The sequence below is a fragment of the Triticum aestivum genome, chromosome 7D, assembly GCF_018294505.1.
Source record: "Triticum aestivum cultivar Chinese Spring chromosome 7D, IWGSC CS RefSeq v2.1, whole genome shotgun sequence".
Taxonomy (NCBI): Eukaryota; Viridiplantae; Streptophyta; class Magnoliopsida; order Poales; family Poaceae; genus Triticum; species Triticum aestivum.
The window spans coordinates 80,756,130-80,762,958 of record NC_057814.1 but is presented as its reverse complement, the minus strand read 5'-3'; the positions used below and the strand labels follow the sequence as shown (position 1 = coordinate 80,762,958).

The following is a 6,829-nucleotide window of genomic DNA, read 5'->3' as shown; positions in this document are numbered from 1 at the left end:
ACCGCCGGGAGTGAGTAATTCAATCGTAGGCTTGTTGGACGGTGATGGGTTCGATGAGATTTATCATGTAATCGAGTTAGTTTTGTTAGGGTTTGATCCCTAGTATCCACTATGTTTTGAGATTGACGTTGCTATGACTTTGCTATGGTTAATGTTTGTCACTAGGGCCCGAGTGACATTATTTCAGATCTGATCCTATTATGTTTTCATGAACATATATGTGTTCTTGATCCTATCTTGCAAGTTGTAGACACCTATTACGAGTTATGATCCGCATACCCCAAGGTCACAATAATTGGGATTCTTTGTGGTGATTATCATAGTTTGAGGAGTTAACGTATTCACTAAGTGCTAATGCTTTGTTCCAGTTCTCTATTAAAAGGAGGCCTTAATATCCCTTAGTTTCCTTATGGAACCCGCTGCCATGGGAGGGTAGGACAAAAGATGTCGTGCAAGTTCTTTTCCATAAGCATTGGAGCTAGTTCTGTGTCACCCTAGGCTATGACTGCTACATGATGAATATCATCCGACATAATTATCCATCACTGATCCAATGACTACGAGCTTTTCACATATTGATCTTTGTTAAGTTACTTTTGCCGTGCTGCTGTTACAATCGTTACAAAATTGCTATTGCTACTGTCACCACCATTTCCGTTACTTCCATACTACTTTGCTACAAAATACTTTGCTACAGATATTAAGTCTTTAGGGTGTGCTTGAATTGATAACTCAACTGCTAATACTCGTGAATATCTTTGGCTCCGCTTGTGTCGAATCAATAAATTTGTGTTGAACACTGTACCCTCGAAAACTGTTGTGATCCCCTATACTTGTGGGTTATCATCGCACTGACAAGCAATGCCTTCAAGAAAGGAAGCGACGATCAAGCGCTGTCGTCACCGGATCCAACCATCAAAGGCTAGATTCTAGGTTTTCACATTGAAGAATCGGTCTGACCGTATCCAATTAATGCCTCCAACAAGGTCACGACGCCAAAACATTGCCATTGCGAGGTATAACCAAATTGGCTCAGACCTAGGTTTTCACCTCGGAGCTCAAGACCGGGTGCTCAGGTAGCACCACCATTAAAGTCACCATTCCTTGTCGCCACCAATTTTCCTCGATCCCAGCAGCTAATGCGATGTGATCACCGTTGCTGCACCATCATATCCTCTGCGTCAAATCATCGATCATAGATTGCATCTCACTGTCAGGACAACCACCAGATCTGGAGAAAGAAATTCTCGCGAAGACCTTTCAGTGGGTACTCCCATCCGCAGCATAGCCGCCACCACATCCAACACCAATGGCGGAACCACGCCGGAGATCCCTTCCCAATCCCATCGACCAGGGAACCATCGCTGGAGAACTGCAGCAGACTACTAGATCCACACCGGCGCATCGAACCCGGGTAGCACACCCGAAGGCGCCGCCCGGAAGGAACACCCACGGCGGATCATCGCTGGAGCAGGGACACTGCTGCCCCACCGGCAAAAGCACCCGAGGTCCATATCCAAGGCGCCCAGTGGCTAAGGATAAGGATCCCCATGGCTGGGAAGGAGGACAGATGAGCGGCAGCAGCGCACACCTGATGCAGCGAGGCGAGATCTGCACCAGGGCAAGGTTGAGCAGGAGGAACGAGGGCGTGCACGACCCGCCACCGCCAACCACCGACCAGGGCTTTGCCCGGGCGGTGTCGGCCGGCGTCAGTGAGGGGAGAAGCTGCGAGGTCGGAGCCGCCCGAGTCGCCCACGAGGACGACCTAGGGGTGGTTCGTCAGATCTATCAAGTACCTACGCATAAACTTTCATCTCCTTGCATTTACATTATTTGTCATTTTCATCTCCCCCACTTCTAAAAAGTTTATATAAAAATACAAAAAATATTTTTTGCTTGCCTTTTTGTTTGCTTGCCCACTCTAGGGTTTCCTATGGAGTTGCACATGCTGTCAATGACCCCAGACGAGGGTTGTATCCTGGCGTGGTCGGAAGACCGCATCTAGATCCGCCCAGTTGCCGATGCGCCGCCATCACGCAACATAGTAAGCATGGCGAGTAAACAGTCACCGTACATCACGGACACATCCAGCTACCAGCCACAGTGAGATATGGCCAAAGCCAGCGACCCCATCCTGGTCATGGCCGCAAGCACGAAAGATCCCAGAGCTGGCCGGAGAGTGCCGCCACTAGACGATCCTTGACCTCCACAGCGCACCACCACTCGCTGAGTCCCGCCGCCATACACACAGATGCGCATCTAACCGGGATGCCGCCTGCCGCCACCAGGTCCTGTCGCCCACAGAGTAAGGGGTGGCCGTGAAAGATGAGCCCCGCCGCCGCCGTCGGCCACTAATGTCTACTGCACAACTTATTCTTGTAGACTCGTGTTGGGCCTCCAAGCGCAGAGTTTCCGTCAAATGGATAACCTAAGGTTTATCAATCCGTGGGAGGCATAGGATGAAGATGGTCTCTCTCAAACAGCCCTGCAATCAAATACGAGAAATCTCTTGTGTCCCCAACACACCAAATAGAATGGAAAATTTTATAGGTGCACTTGTTCGGTGAATAGATGGTGATACAAGTGTAGTATGGATAGTAGATATAGGTTTTTGTAATCTGAAAAATATAAAAACAACAAGGTAGCAAGTGATAATACGGAGCACAAACGGTATTGCAATGCTTAGAAAAAAGGCCCAGGGTTCATACTTCCACTAGTGCAATCTCTCAACAGTGCTAACATAATTGAATCATATAACAATCCCTCAACGTGCGACAAAGAATCACTCCAAAGTTCTTATCTAGCGGAGAACATAAGATGAAGTTGTTGTAGGGTATGAAACCACCTCACTGTTATCTTTCCCAATCAACCTATTGAGCCATCCCTATAAATGTCACAAACAACCCTAGAGTTCATACTAAAATAACACCATATGATACGCAAAAACCAACTCTAATGTCACCTAGATACTCCAATGTCACCACAATTATCCATGAGTCAATTATACAATATGCATCAAACAACTTCAGATATATAATATTCAATCCAACATAAAGAACTTCAAAGAGTGCCCCAAGATTTGTATCGGAGAAAGTAGGATGAAAACGTGCATCAACCCCTATGCATAGATGACCCCAATGTCAACTCGGGAATCCACGAGTTGAGTGCCAAAACATACATCAAGTGAATCAATATAATATCCCATTGTCACCATGGGTATTCATATGCAAGATGCACATCAAGTGTTCTGAAATCCATAAAAGTATTCAATCCGATAATAGTGAAACCTCAACGGTAAAAACTAAATTCATCGCAAGTTCGCAACAAGATAGAGAGGGGGGAACACCATATGATCCACTACATTAACAAAGCTCGTGGTACATCAGGATCGTGCCAAATCAAGAACATGAGAAAGAGATCAAACACATATCTACTTGCACATACCCCTAGCCTCTAGGGTGAATTACTCCCTCTCGTCATGGTGGCCACCGGCATGATGAAGATGGCCTCCGGTGATGATTTCCCCCTCCGGCAGGGTGTCAGAACAAGGCCCCAGGTAGTATTTCGAAGGTATAGAGGCTTGCGGTGGTGGTGTCTAAGTTCAAGGGTTATTCTGGTGGTTTCTCAGTTTATATGATTTTTTGGCGTTGGTCTCAGGCTAAGATGGGCTAAGGTGGGCCCACAAGCCACCACGGCACCACCACCCCCTGGGCGCGCCCTGGTGGCTTGTGGGGCCCTTGTGGCTCTTTTGGCCTTCCCACAAAGCTTCGGTGTCTTTTTTATTCGAAAAAATCGTCAAAAAGTTTCAGCCCATTCCGAGAACTTTTATTTCTACACAAAAAAACCACGATAGGTCTGCTGAAAACATCGTCAGTCCCGTTTAGTTCCATTCAAATCATACCAAAACCATATAGAATTGTTGTAAACATGGCATGAATACTTCATAAATTATAGATACAGTGGAGACGTATCAGCATCCCCAAGCTTAATTCCTGCTCGTCCTCGGGTAGGTAAATGATAAAAGAAATAATATATTGAAGTGTGAATGCTAGCATAGTGCATAGGTTTGATCAATGATAATTTCAATCACTTTTCCTAACATCATAAGAGCAACTCTTTCTCATAAAACTCATCATGATAAAGTAGCAATCAATTCACGGCATTCTCTTGAAACTTAACAACCTATGTTCTTAGTCACCAAACAATTGCAATTCAACTTATTTTCAACAAACTCTAAGTAAGAGCTCCACATACTCAATTATCATATCGTCTTCTATGATTGCTAGTAATGAAAGCATATTGTTAGAACAAATGGTATCCATCGAACACAGAGAAAGATAGGGTCTTAATGTTTCGCCTCCCAAATTATTTATCATAGAGATAATTGTCAACAATAATAATTCATGATCAAATATATTTGACTGGCCATATGTGCCTGGATCTGTCCCCACCACATGATGCTTGCCAACTAAAGAATAATTGACATTGAAATGAGAAGGAATACTATTGACTCTTGCATAAAAATAAATACATAAAGTAAAAGATAGGTGATGCGTCTCCATCCACTACTGGAATCAGGAACTTTGTCGTCAGCCAGTTCTTTGACGTCTGCTAGCTGATGGCAAAGAAGGTCTTTGCCCTCAGCTTACAGAAAGCTGACGACAAAAAAAGAGCGGACGACAAAGAGGGTGTTTGCCGTCAGCCTGCTCTTTGCCATCAGCTAGCTGGTGGCATAGAATCTTAGCCGTCTGCTAGCAGACGGCAAAGAGGGTGGGTGGCCCACTAACGAGAACGACCTAACGGCCACTTTCTTTCCCGTCTGCTAGCAGACGGCAAAGAGCCCGAAAGCAGACGGCAAAGAAAATAACCTAACGTATCTAACGGCCTCCCCCGGCACACACCCACCCACAACCCACACAGCCCCGGGCCCCACCCACGATGCACACATGCGCAACCCGCACACACACACACCCACGTTGGATCCCATCTCTCTCGTCTTCCTCGATCCCCTTTCCCCACCCCACGCCGCCGCCAGATTCCGGTGATCCCCACCGTTCCCCACCGCACAGCTCTCCTCCCAGCGGTCACCTCTCCCCGCTCATCATCTCCACCGAACTGTTTCTCTCCTCGCCCAGGAGAGCCGCGCGATGGAGTTGTCTTCTGCATTCGAGGAGCGCGTCCGGCGGATGGAGGACGCGCGCAACCACTGCATGTCACGTCTTCAACCCTAGAAAGAGATCCAGGCCGCCAAGTCCCGCATCCTGGCCGCCAAGGCCGCCGCCGCCCGCCGCCTCGAGCGGCGCCGCCTCCTACTCGAGCGTCGTGCCGTAGACCTCACCTCCCGTGCCCTTGCCGCCCGCGACATTAGCTCGACCAACGGTGAGATCGAGGACGCGCAGCAGAAGGCGGACGAGTGGGACCGCTTCTACAAGTCCAAGAGGAAGGAGATGGAGGAGTTCCGGCCGTCGTCTCCACAGCCACCATCCACCCCGGCAGCAGCCACTTCTCAACCCCACGAGCAGCCTCCTGGCCTAGTTCCTCGTCACTTTCCTCCTCCCGGTCCCTGTCCACCTCCGCATCCACCTGGTGGTCCCAGAGGTGACGACTCCCTGTCGCCTCGGCCGACGTAGAGCTCCACGAGGCCGCCGCGGATGGTGGAGACTCCGTCCGCGTCATCGGGACGCCGCAGCCCAACTCAAGTTTAGCCCCGACTCTGCTCAATTAACTACCTCTCTGGTTATATATGAGTTGGAGAGTCGCGTAATTCTGTAATGTGGGATGTTGTCTTAGTTTCTGTGCGATGAGTAGACTAGATTAGGGGATAAACTGATGAATTGATGCTTGATTCTGATGGTCATGGTGTGCTGCTTTGTAGGTTAAGTTCACCATGGAGGTGCCTCCCTCAATATGCCAGGAGTGCTACCAAACAACTCTTCTCGAGTACTCAAAGCGTTTCAAGGTACTATTTGTGTTCTAAAACCTGTATCAAATGAAGAACATTGGAATTTGCGAGGACAAACATTATGCAAAGAGTTACAAAGCACAGCCAGAAATGTGGGCTTATGCTGAAGCTTAACGGCTACACGTTCAGCAATCATGAACTGCAGATAGAGAGAGTTCCGGGCGATGTCGCAACAGGAGCTCGTCAGGAAGTGCAGAGGCTCAAGGGCTCTGTGTCTCAACTGCAGGCATCCCTGCAAGAGCTGCAGAGCAGCGGGTTGCACTCGGACGACGCCGGGATCGGGGCTGCGGAAGCCAGGAAGGCTGACCTCATGGGTAAGAAGGCCAAGCTGGACGAGACCCTGGCTGCAGCCCGCCAGTTCACAGCACTGCTTCGGCAGCAGCTCCAGGAAGCTTTCGCCTCACAGGTTAGGGATCAGAAGGCAGCACAAAACTGACTAGTTATGTGGTACAAGCAAAACGACATTCATTAGCTAGCTCATCAATCGCTTCGGATTAAGGATGCAATGCAAGTGTGGCGGGCTAGTGGACAGTAACATAGTAGTACAAATGTAGTGTTACTTTTAGGCAAATGTTGAGCAAATTTTGAACTAATGGATGAGTTTCGTGGGACGAAGTGGGCTGCCACTTGCAGTCCTCCTACTAATGAAACGAACTTCAAATGTCTCTACATGCAGATACATGATTTTTATTTCAGTCTTGTTTAGCGGAGGCCCCAGCGGCGTCGAGCTACTGTTGCTACGGGCACAGCGACGTCGGCGTGGTCGGGATGGTTGCAGCCCTTCAAGATTCTCAACGGCGGCGTCTCGGCGCTGATGGCGGAGTCGACGGCGAGCATCGCCGGGTACATGTTCAGATCATCCATGAA

At 48.6% G+C, this 6,829-nt stretch overlaps 1 pseudogene; it reads left to right on the top strand.

The window, feature by feature from the left end:
• The first annotated feature begins 5,147 nt into the window (after positions 1 to 5,147).
• Positions 5,148 to 6,572, top strand: LOC123170849 (uncharacterized; annotated as a pseudogene).
• Positions 6,573 to 6,829: the final 257 nt, after the last annotated feature.